The 12,500-nt window shown below is 38.7% G+C and overlaps 1 protein-coding gene across 2 annotated transcripts in view; it reads right to left on the bottom strand.

Annotated features, from left to right (window-relative positions):
- LOC128686775 (calcium-activated chloride channel regulator 1) overlaps nucleotides 1-12,500 on the bottom strand; it is a 238,839-nt gene that overhangs the window by 204,978 nt on the left and 21,361 nt on the right. For both annotated transcript variants that reach the window (XM_053773824.2, XM_070082238.1), the window contains exon 2: nucleotides 1,100-1,397. The gene's annotated coding sequence lies outside the window, so the exon portion shown is untranslated. The remainder of the gene's footprint in view (nucleotides 1-1,099; nucleotides 1,398-12,500) is intronic.

Here is a 12,500-nt window from a genome sequence, read left to right as displayed (position 1 = left end):
GATTTCATTGTAACCTTCTCTCGGATCATCAGCACAGATTGCTTAAGACCCTATTAGCAATGATCACTTAACTCGTACATGTTGAATCAAGTTAGAACATTTTGGCATAGCCCTGGATACTGACAGACAAATCTTGCCTCTCCCTGCTGTTTCGAGGTTTACCTGATACCTACTTCCATTTTCAAGGAACGTGGATATAAGCTGGTGAAGAGCTCGATAAAAAAAACAGACCTACCCTCCCTTTCCTATGACCAAACCTCATTTCCTCCCTCTCTCTCTCTCCTACTATTCTTCAGGTATTATATGAACCTTACATGAATATACTACTACTACTACTGCTAATATAATACAAATATTGATCTACCTCCGTTGTTGATAGTTCGGCTTCTGCCTCTCACAACTGGGAAAGGTCTTTCTTTACCAGGATTATTAATACTTTGGTGGTGGTGGTGGTGGTCAGGGTAAAAAATCACCTGACACGAGTCTTTGTCATAAGAGTCCAAAAGTTTTGACGGGTTTTCGTTTCGTACTTACGTAACGGGACGACAGTCTCTTCCTGGACAGCTGCTGTCTATTAGCAAATACCAAAGGAGTAGCTGATTTTTTCCTCTCTAATACATTAAGAAAGTTGCATATTGTGTGATTTTTTTTTATGTTCCCCTAATTCTAAATCAGTAAAAAAGTCGGATGACTTGAGAAATTTCCAACAGGTTGAAGAAATTATAATCATTTCCCGTAATAAGTATTTTAAACAAATGCTTCCAAAATATACAGTTAATCTGACAGAACTGTTGGTATTCTTAAAATAACATCTTTGAAGGAGACTAGTAACTCTTCTACCTTATACCACTGTATATTATATGCTAAAATTGATCACTCCTCGCGCAGATTCATGGTCTTTCGTGAGTAAATTGCTGATATACGTGAATATTTGAAACAGAATATTCAAACCACTTCAGGAACAAGTCTAAATAAATTTCATCGAAGCCTCTATCTGCTTCTTCCAGGCAATGGGTACCGAAATTTGCACCAGAAGTGGATCCCATTTATATTTTGGACATGTGAATATATTTATCTTTAAACAAGAAATGCTACTCACCAGAGTCACCGAGAGAGTAAGAGTAGTTTCTGTCGTCCAAGTATTCAGGCGTGAGGTATATAGTCCTGCCAGGCCGCCCACACCCGCCCACCTGTAGTGTCCAGGGCGTGTGCACGTACACAGGATGGGGTCGCGTTATGGTGAAGGCTGGCGGTGTGGTGGGTATGCTGGTAGTGTTGAAAGCCAGAGAGCAGCTGGTGGTGGACCAGTGAACCGGTACCACCACCGTCACGCTACGGAAGTACGCACGATGACGCGTGGCTCGGTATAACACGCTGGAGGCTTCCCCCAGCACCTCCTGCAAGAGACAAAGAAATGGTTACCGAGTGGAACAACATCCTGGAATATCCTCGTGGATCACTTACTGGAAGATGCTACCCATGGATCACTCACGTCCTGGAACAATCATCGCTCACTCTCTGGAATACACTATAGATTCTGCAGATCCTGGAACACTAATGGATCACTCTTTGGAGTGTACATGCAATGAATCATTCAAGACTTGGAACATCGATGGTATCCTCACGCCCTGGAACACTGACAGATCTTTAACTGGAATATGCAAGCTATGGATCATTCAAGCTCTGGAACAGTGGTGGATGACAGAGTTGACCCTTCACCTGGAATACACAAGAATCCCTCACGTTCTGGAACAGAGTAATCGAATAGGACAAATGAGTTAGTAAATACATGAACTGCAAATTATACTCTCCCCTTCTACCGCCCAATACCCTCGCTTCCTTCCCTACCCTGCAGCGCTGTATGGCCCTTGTGGCTTAGCGCTTCTTTTTGATTATAATAATAATAATAATAATAATAATAATGCAAATTATAAAAAAATACTAAAGACGGGGCCCAAGAGTACAGCTTTGCTACTGTAACTAAACACGGGGCAGCAAAAGTACAGCTTTGCTACTGTAACTAAACACGGGGCAGCAAGAGTACAGCTTTGCTACTGCAGCTACAAACACTGTTATTAGTACCATGTCACACCCCAACAATAACCACATTTGAGACAGAATTTGTAGATATAACTAAGTATACGTTTTCAATGTATATACCTAAAACAGATGTGTCTGCAGTATGTTTACACTGCTTAATGTGCGTACTGTGTATACCTAAATCGTACAGGTGTATGTTTATACTATGTGTTCTACAATGTATGTTTGCAGTGGGGATGCTGCGGTTGAGGGGGCGTCTAAACTGTGATGCTGGCGCCCTTCTGACAAGAAAGTGATTTAACGAGTGACAGTGAAAGTGTTTTCTTCTTTGTCGGGTCACTCTGCCTCGGTGGGAGACGGCTGGAGTGCTTAAAAAAAGTTTGCATTGCATATGTTTACAATGTATGCATTTAAAATGTGTATGTTTACAATGAATAACGATGTGTGTACAATGTATACGTTTATGTATAAGCTTACCCTTTATATGTCTGCAATGCCTATGTCTACAATGCATATACACTGTGTACAATTCCAGTGCATATGTTTACAGGGAATTTTACAGTATATATATATATATATATATATATATATATATATATATATATATATATGTATATAAATATGTATATATATATATATTTATATATATCTGTATATATATAGATTATATATATATATATATATATATATATATATATATATATATATATATATATATATATATAATTTATATATATAAATAATTCAGGTTTATCAAACTAAATACAATTTTTTTCCCATTAAGATGAAACGACTCTTGGACACATCTTGCCTATTTATAGTATTAATTAAGGCCCTTTAATTACCAGCATTTTTGATCTCAGGCTGAATTCAAGACAATTACACCCTTAATCACCTGCTGGTCAATTATCTGCCCAGTTTATGGAGATTAGACACCACGGACGCAAGGCATAATTGGTAGCAATTATCATTTGCCACAACTTGTTTTCAGTCTTTTGGAGGAGATTTGTTCATGCTCATTTTTATTTACGAATGATTTAAGAGACTATTTTTATTATTATTATTATTATTATTATTATTATTATTATAATAGTAAGGGGGAAGCGCTAAACCCGTTAAACCTGATATTATGAAGAATGTTCTACTTCGTGGATAAAGAGCAGCATATGATGGCGCTTCATAAAAAAAAAAAAGATTGAGAAAATAAGCAAGAAAAGCTAGAGAGGGACACAGAAAAATATAGATTGTTTTACTAAGAGTTGTAGAGGGCTTCCAGGGGTTGTAGAACAACCGCTGGAAACTTTAATATATTACAAAACAAGTATTAAAAGGAGCAACTTAGCACAACTCTGCTACCGTAGCTACAGTCACTGAAGAAAGGACACTGCTAGCCTGCTACTGTAACTACAAACACTGAAGACGGGACACTACAAGCACATCTCTGCTCCTGTAACTACAGATGGACAATCACGTTAGATTACTACACAAGTTCCTGACCAAAGTTGTATTTGCGTAAGCCTCGACTCTAATTGATCCTTGCAAGCAGCATCTCGCCTCAGGAAAGTGTGTCCACGCATAATGCGTGATTGCAATTACCTTTTAACAAGAACGGTAAAAGAAACAAGTGTACACGGCATCACTTCTTTGCACCATGTGTCTTGCCAGTGACTATGTACTAATGACATGTTGACATGTAGTGGGAAGAGCCTCACCCCTGGCAAACCCAGAGCTCCACTACTCTAGTGCAAAGCCGAGATTTAATTAGGGTAATTAACCAAGGGTTATCAAAGGAAGTGTTATGGCTCATTCCCACTGGGCACTCCGGTCATTCCCTACAATAAAACCCACACGCTGACACTCACAGATACTGATTTTCCGCTGAATAAGCATGAACAGTAAGTGTAAGAAAACCTACCTATACTGTCGCCCTGTCAGGAAATCGACTGAGGGACTTTTCAATTGAGTTAAAAACTTAACACTCACTGAGCAACAAATTCATGTCATTCACTGGAGAGATGAGAATTGAGCTCATGGTCTAAAATTACCAGCCCATCGGGTTACACACTTGAGCGCAGAGAACCAGCACAGTGGGCTGGTGTTTACAGGCCACAATCTCGAATCCTGTTCCACTGAATTAATACTTTTGTCCTCTGTGGCTTTTAGGCCATCTAATCAAGGTGTAGCATTTTGAATGGGGTCACATTTCAAGGAAAATAAGAAGCTATGATCTTGGGAAGTATTCAGAGAGCAGAGTAACAACAATGGCCTAGATTAAAATGTTAACGAGTCAAGATTCGGGTTTAAAAAGACAATGGGTATTATCTAAGACTTGGGGGAGAGGGGGGCCAACAGCGGGCGTTATCCAGGGGATATAGACTGACTTGGGGGCGGGGGATGGTTGACCGGAACCTCTATTGTAGTGCCCAGACTTGAAGGGAAGCGACCAGAGCTCTGGACGAGGCTGGTATATAATCGGTGTGGGTGGAAGAGGGAAACTGCGAGGAGAGGCTGGGAAGAGATGGAGAGAGGCTGGGAAGAGATGGAGAGAGGCTGGGAAGAGATGGAGAGAGGCTGGGAAGAGATGGAGAGAGGCTGGGAAGAGATGGAGAGAGGCTGGGAAGAGATGGAGAGAGGCGGGGATGGGGGTGAAGAAAGAGAAGGAAGGGTTACCTGGAGGTTACCTGGAGGTTATTCCGGGGATCAACGCCCCCGCGGCCCGGTCCATGACCAGGCCTCCCGATGGATCAGGGCCTGATCAACTAGGCTGTTACTGCTGGCCGCACGCAGTCCAACGTACGAGCCTTAGCCCGGCTGATCCGGCACTGACTTTAGGTATCTGTCCAGCTCTCTCTTGAAGGCAGCCAGGGGTTTATTGGCAATTCCCCTAATGCTTGATGGGAGGCTGTTGAACAGTTTTGGGCCCCGGACACTTATGGTGTTTTCCCTTAGTGTACCAATGGCGCCCCTACTTTTTATTGGGGGCATTTTAGGGTGGGACATTTTCATACACAAAATATTGTAGTTTATAAATATATACATCATGCCGAATAGGTAAAACTGGTCAATTAGCAAGAACTCATTTAAAATTAAGTTCTAAAATTTTCTCTTATAGGTTTAAAGATATATTTTTTCATTAATGTTAATGTAAAAATTTATAATTTTGCACCAAAAGAATCTTAGAAAACTTACCTAACCTTGTTATAACAAGTGCAATTTATTTTAGCCTAATCCAACTAAATATATTTTAGATACTTTTACAATAATTTAATAATAAACAGACACAATGAAATACATTTTTTTCGTTTGGTTCAGACTGATTTTTGCGAAATTATTGCATACACAAATTTTCGCTTGTCTTACATGGCAAGATGAGCGTTGCTATTTAAGTCAAGATCGCAAATTATACATATTCAGAACGACATATATATATATATATATATATATATATATATATATATATATATATATATATATATATATATATATATATATATATATATAATATATAAATATATACGCACGCGCGCGCACACATTTATAGTAGGACCAAAACCGTGACGAATACCATCTAAGATCCCAAACGAAATAAACTTACAACCAGTTTACATCATTTACGTGGAAAAAGCAGGAATGTTACATAATCGGTACAACAGCGCAATATTACGGGATAAATTCTAGTTAATGTTTACAAATGCGATATAAATGCCAAATTAAAGTGATGCTAAATACAGTACATTTTAACAAGAGAATTACACTGGCACAGCCTAAATCTGAAGTAAATACACTGTAAATGAGACTACAGCAAATGATTTTCAATCTTAATTAAATATCTTAATGGATAATGTAAAAAAAAAAAAACACTGATAGAGGACGGGAGAGATGGGAGAACATGATAATCAGGCATAAGACACTAAGGAATTGATAAGGTGAACAGAGGCAGAATGTTTCAGAGATGACACACAGGAACAAGAGGACACAACTGGAAGTTGAAATCTCCGACGGGTCATAGGAATGTTAGGAATTATTTCTTCATTGTAAATTACTTAATGTAAACCAGTCGCAGATTTTGTTATACACAAACTTTTTTAGGAAAATATTTACATACCTTATACAAAAAGGTATATACATTTAAGTTTGGGATAAATCATATAGATTAAATAATCTTAGCCGTTTTACTCTTTTCGTGATGCATTTATAGATTCTGACGATGAAGAAACACTCAAAACGTCAATAAAGAAATAGGATATCTTTTAAAGATAACATTATTCACAGTCTTGGTTTTGTTGTGTATATATATATAGTTCTTGTTCTTCTCTATTTCCTCTTATCTCCATGGGAAGGCGGAAAAGAATTCTTCCTCCGTAAGTCATGCGTGTTGTAAGAGGCGACTAAGATGCCGGAAGGAAGAGGCTAGTAACCCCTTCTTCCGTATAACTTATTTAGGAAAAAGTTTTTCCTTTTAGGTCACCCTGCCTCAATGGGATACGGTCAGTTCATTAAGATTATATATATCATACATGTGCCGAATTGGTAAAACTTGCGATTTTGACTTAAATAGCACAGCTCTTCTTGCCGTGTAAGGTAAGCGAAAATTTGTGTATGCAGTTATTTCGAAAAAATCTGAACCTAACGAAAAATATTTTATTTCATTGTTTATTACTAAATTACTGTAAACTTATCTAAAATATATTTAGTTGGTTTAGGCTAAATTAAATTGCGCTTGTTCTAATATGGTTAGGTAAGTTTTCTAAGGTTCTCTGGTACAAAATTATTAATTTTGACATTAATATAATGAGAAAAATATATCCTTACACGTATAAGAGAATTTTTTTTAGAAAGGACTTAATTTTAAACGAGTTATTGTTAATTGACCAGTTTTACTCATACGGCACGACTAATATATATATATGCAATAAGATCACAGTAAACAGGTGATTTCAGAATATGCAAAATAACCACTGTGAAAGAATAGTGAAATTCCAAGCGCTTTCGTGACCTCTCACATTATCAAAGAACTATAGTTCCTTAATAATGTGAGAAGTCACGAAAGCGCTTGGAATTTCACTATTCTTTCACAGTGGTTGTTTTGCATACATATAATGTATGTGTGTGCGTGTGTAGGTAATAATATTTGATAAGTAATATTTATTTAAAGAAAAAGATAAATAGGTATACGAGATATGATGTAGTACTTAATGTCAGCAGTTTTGTAGACTACGTATTGTGAGATAAATGACTGATAGATGAGTATTTGGATATACATATTTTTGGGTCAGCTACTTACATGTCAGATAAATAATGATTTTTTTTTAGTGTAAGACAGGTGGAGAGCGAGGATAATTGAAACAGTGGGTAAGGGAGAATGCTAATGATGTAAATAAAATGTAAGCAAAGGAAGATGTATATAACTATTACTGAAAAGGTAAACAGGAAAGAGAACGGATAACGAGGAGGCGGAAAGGTATTTGAGAGATGCAAGAACACAGTGCTAGTGCGTGTAGCAGAAACTTGTGGTTATAGAAGGGAGAATTTGGGTGTATACAGAAAACTGGTGGAATGATAAGGTGGGTGATAAAAGAGAAAGTTAGCGTACGAGATATTTTTACAAGGCATAAAATAATATAGGGAAGAGAGCAAATGGTGATTAAAGAAAGATAGGATAAACGAGTAATGAAAGTTTACAAAATACAAGCCAACAATAGAATAAGTCTTTATCAGTAAATTTTGCTGATATTAACAAACAGTTTTAGAGAGATTAATGAGATGAGAAAACCATGGGAGCAAATGACACTTAGAGCTAAAAACGAAAGTGGAGAGAGATTAAATGGAGAAGGAAAGGTATTAGTGAGATGATAGACAGACATCATGCACTGGGCAGCCAAGGAATAATAGTGGTCAGAGCAAAGTGACAGAAATGAATGTGGGAGAATGAAAGTGGTAAAGCAGCTGAAGACAAATCAATTAAGGCAGATGTCAAAAGTAATCGGAATTGATGTATTTGTTCAATATATGAATGATGAAAGAAAATAAACGAAGAAGAGAGAGTACGAATTATAATGATAAACTTGCTGTCACTATTGGGTAAAGTGTACCGTTGAATTCTTATAGAAAGAATTAGAAGACAGCAGACTGAGTTGTACATGAACAACAGGAATTTAGAAAGGCAGTGGATATATATACCAGGTGCTTATAATGAAGCATATAACTGATAAATACTTCACTAGAGTAAGCAACTGTTTGTCCTATTTATGGATTTAGAAAAGGCACATAATAACGTAGGGCGGATAGAGGTAAAACCTCTCATACGATGCAACTATTTAATATAGGTTATGAGTTACTAAAAGCAATAGAGTTTTTATGAGACTGAGGCAAGGTTATAGCAAGAAGGAAACAGGAGGAAACGTTTCCAATAAAAGCTGGCAGACACAAGTACGGTACGCGTGAGAGAGTTACGGTTAATATAGTTATAGTTAGGGCTGAAAAAGTTGGAGAAAAGTGGTATTATTATTATTATTATTATTAATTATTATTATTATGGGGAAGTACTAAACTCGTAGGGAACAGAGCACCTGGGAGTAGAGAATGAGTTTGAATTTTCAGTTACTCATTAGAGATGACGTTCTTTGCGGAGATTTTGAAGAGAAATTACGAAGGCCGATAGAAGGTCTGGGAACGTGAATAAAATGAGGAAAGCAAAAGTGAATGAAGAAAAGGACAAGGTGATGAGAATATAAATAAGAAGTTAGGGAGTAAAAAATAGATATTATGGCGGAAGGAGAAAGTATGGAGGCAATAATGTATTTAGACATTTGATAATGATAGCGTCGGCAAATGTGTCTATGGAAGATGAGGTGAACCGTAAATAAAAGGGAAAAAGAAGAGGTAACAAGGCGTTCGTTGAAAGAAATTTATCTCCGGAAGGAAAAGGGAAAAATAGCAAGAGTACAATGGTACTTATACGTACATGTACGTGTGCAAAGCATCAACGTTGCCAAGAGGAGGAGGCTGAAGGCAGCGGAGATGCCGCGGTTGAGAGCGATGTGTGATTTGAATATTATGCAAAGAATTTGGAGCATAGAAATAAGAAAACGATGGGGGGCTACGGAAGATATTATTCAGAGGGTGGAAGAGTTTTTTTTTTTATGGTGGGTTGGACATTTACAGATGGAATGAAAATTCGGATGACCAAGAGGGTTTTATACATCTGTAGCGGAATGTTACAGTTTCAAGGGCCACTTTAAAAGTTTCGCGCACTTCTGGCAAGACAGTAACTGAATAAAGGTGAATGTTTCTTATCTTACTCTTGCGAAACACGGCCGCTGTGGTAAAAGGAATTCAATTCTTGTTTTCCATTTGTTGATTAATTTATCCGTCTTGCATCACTGGCTTTCTATCACTGGCTCTCTCTCTCTCTCTCTCTCTCTCTCTCTCTCTCTCTCTCTCCCTTTTCTATACGCTTCCTCACCATTCTTACTCTTACGTCCTCTTTGCCTCTACCATTTACCCACTTTCATCATATTTCTTCATATTTTTGCATCTCCCCTTTTTCCACTGTTTTCTATTGGATATTTCATCTTATCCTTCTTAACTCAATTCACCATTATTCAGTATTTTAATCACCCTTCCGCCTACGATAGTTCCTCTACCCTACCATCTTCCTCTTCTATTCCTTACTTCCTCCTCTCCTCTCCTAGCTTGGGCTGCCTTCTCTCTTCCTCTGTGATATATACCCGGGTCTTCCCACCCATCGCTGCTCTTGCAAATGTTCATCAGAGAGACATGTGAAGCTGATAGAGACGTTGGTAAACTTCCCAGTTGGGAGTGACTGCTCCATAATTCTGTCTTGTAATCACTGCTCAGACTCCGACCTCTTCCATCGTGCGACCTAATTCTTCTTCCGTCTTGCTCTTTGTGTCTTGTGCGTTGTTCTGAGTTCATTGATTTACTCTTGGATGGCAGTATTGCCGGCAAGAATAGGCGAAAGGCCCTTAACGCAGTACACACCTTTATGGCTTAATAGAGCACTTGTCTGGGGAGAAACATCGACATGGTGAGCACTGGAGTGATCCCATAATGCCATGAAAGCTACTCTCCTGCGAACATTTTTTTTAACCCTGCTGGCATCGGTAAATGAAAATTCACGTCAGTTTTACAATGTTGCTGTTGTAGATTACATGATGAGGTGCTCTTGCACCACCTCTTTTAACTTTTATTTTTTCCCCAATGATTCCCGACCTTTTTTTTCCTCCGTTCAGTGGCTCAAGTTATTTTACATTGAATCTCTCTTTTGACCTTCTCCTCCTCCACCTCCTTTGTCCTCCTTTATCTCTCTCTCATTCCTTTCTGTGTCATTTTATCTTTACCAGCACCTGCCCTTCGTTTCCATTGTTATCTTTAGCCTACTCTCCTATTCTCCTTTCACCTATTCTTTTATTCTATTTCTTCTCTTCCTCTCCCAGTTCTTTTACCAACTTTTTCCCTCCTCCGTTCTCTACTCTCTCTGCCCTCCTCTCTACGGCCTCTTCCTCTCTTCTCGAAATCCTTCCTTCTGCCTCCTCCTCTGCCCCCATTGTTCTACCCTCCCTCCTCTGTGACCTCTTTCTCTCTCGACCCTCTTTCCCCTATGTCCTCTTTCTCCTTTTTCTTTCTTCCTCCCTTTTTGCCCTTCCTCTGCTCCCTGAGCGCTTCCTTTCCCCCATATTGCTCTGCTATTCTAGCCCTTGTTCTCCTGCTGCCCCTAGCAAGCATGTGAAATATGCTAGACAACACAAGCTGTGAATTAGCGTGCGTCTTGGCCGGGGGATCCAGACTCCTGCTGCCTAATTACCAAACTCGGTTACCGCCTTTTGCGGAGCAGACTCCGGAGATGTGATTCTTCCTGTGGGAGTGCTGCCGTGGAGCCAAGCTGGTGCCACGCTGGTGCAGGCTGGGGCACCCCATCCCCACGCTGGTGGAGGTTGTGGTGCCACGCTAGGAGACGCCGGGGTGCCACGCTGGTTGAGGTTGTGGTGCCACGCTGGAGGATGGAGGTGCCACGCTGGTGGAGGACGGGGTGCCACGCTGGTGGAGGATGAGGGTGCCACGCTGGTGGAGGATGGGGATGCCACGCTGGTGGAGACTGGATAAGCCTCTGATATCGGCATTACAATTACGGGATGAAGCGATGCGATGGTGTCAGATTTGGCAGTTATGTAGCCAGATTGAAAATCTTCTCTCCAACAGATCAGTGCCTCAGGTGAAGGAACTAAATGCCGTGATGCCGATAAAAACAAAGAAAATACATACTTTGTTGAACATGCTTTATGGAACGTTTCGATCTGTCATCAAATCACAAAACTCGATAAAGCTCTATAATGAGCGAAACGTTAGTCCAATATAAGATTGTTCTGCAGTGCTAGTCTTTTCTTTAGCTCTGATGTTGGCGAAGCTTCAATCACCAAAAGCGACTGCTATCCCCGCGTCTGTATTGCCCCTTTTATACCTCACTTGTCATTAGAGTCGAGTTCCCATGGATACCATCGAGTTGCCATTGTTAAAGTTGAGTTGTTTATTCACCCGAATCACCATTGAAATCTCGGAGCTCTTGCCAGCGGCGGTCGTAGGAGGAGAGAGAATCTATGAATGCTATGTTAACTTAAAAAGTTGGACGCCTTCAGTGACTTCATAATGGAGTCGCCGAGAGAAGGGAGGGAACGGCTTATGTGTTAGGCTTCTGCTATTGACACCGGCTAAGTGCATTCCAAAATAGGAAGTGGAAAGACTTTTTTTTTTTCCACGTCGAGACTTTTTTTTAAGTTCGATATTTTGTAAATTTTAGTTGATTACACACACATTTATGATGGTTATTTTAACTATGTATGATGACATTTGTGTTCTTTGCTTTCATTGTTTATATATATATATATATATATATATATATATATATATATATATATATATATATATATATATATATATAATATATATATATATATATATATATATATATATATATATATATATAATATATATTGATAAGCATGATCATGAATGACTTACGTGGTCAAAAGGATATGTAAATGTTAGTACTAATATACTACTACTATTGTTGTTAATGCTGCTATTACTACACTTCTTACCAGAAAGAATTAAAAGCTTTACGAATATGTTTGCGGACGATGGGGAAAAAATTAGGTAAAAGAATCATTAAAAATGAAAGATAAAGCGCTAGAGAATAACTAAGAAAAGGCGAGCAATGAAAGAGAAAATCTGGCAACATGAATACAAATGTGAGAAAAAATGTGATTAGTGTGTAAAGAAAATAATGTCCCCACAAAATTATGTAAAATGAAATTGGGAAAAATTCTCGTGTTACTCTGGGAAATAATGAAATGGCTTTCAAGTGGAAGGAGAAATGCTGAAAAAAAGGAGGGGGGTTATTTACAACGTAAATTGGGGCGGAACTGGAATGCGCAGCGGCG

This window comes from Cherax quadricarinatus, chromosome 7 (assembly GCF_038502225.1).
Source record: "Cherax quadricarinatus isolate ZL_2023a chromosome 7, ASM3850222v1, whole genome shotgun sequence".
Taxonomy (NCBI): Eukaryota; Metazoa; Arthropoda; class Malacostraca; order Decapoda; family Parastacidae; genus Cherax; species Cherax quadricarinatus.
The sequence above is the reverse complement of the archived record's forward strand: the minus strand, read 5'-3'. Positions and strand labels throughout refer to the sequence as shown.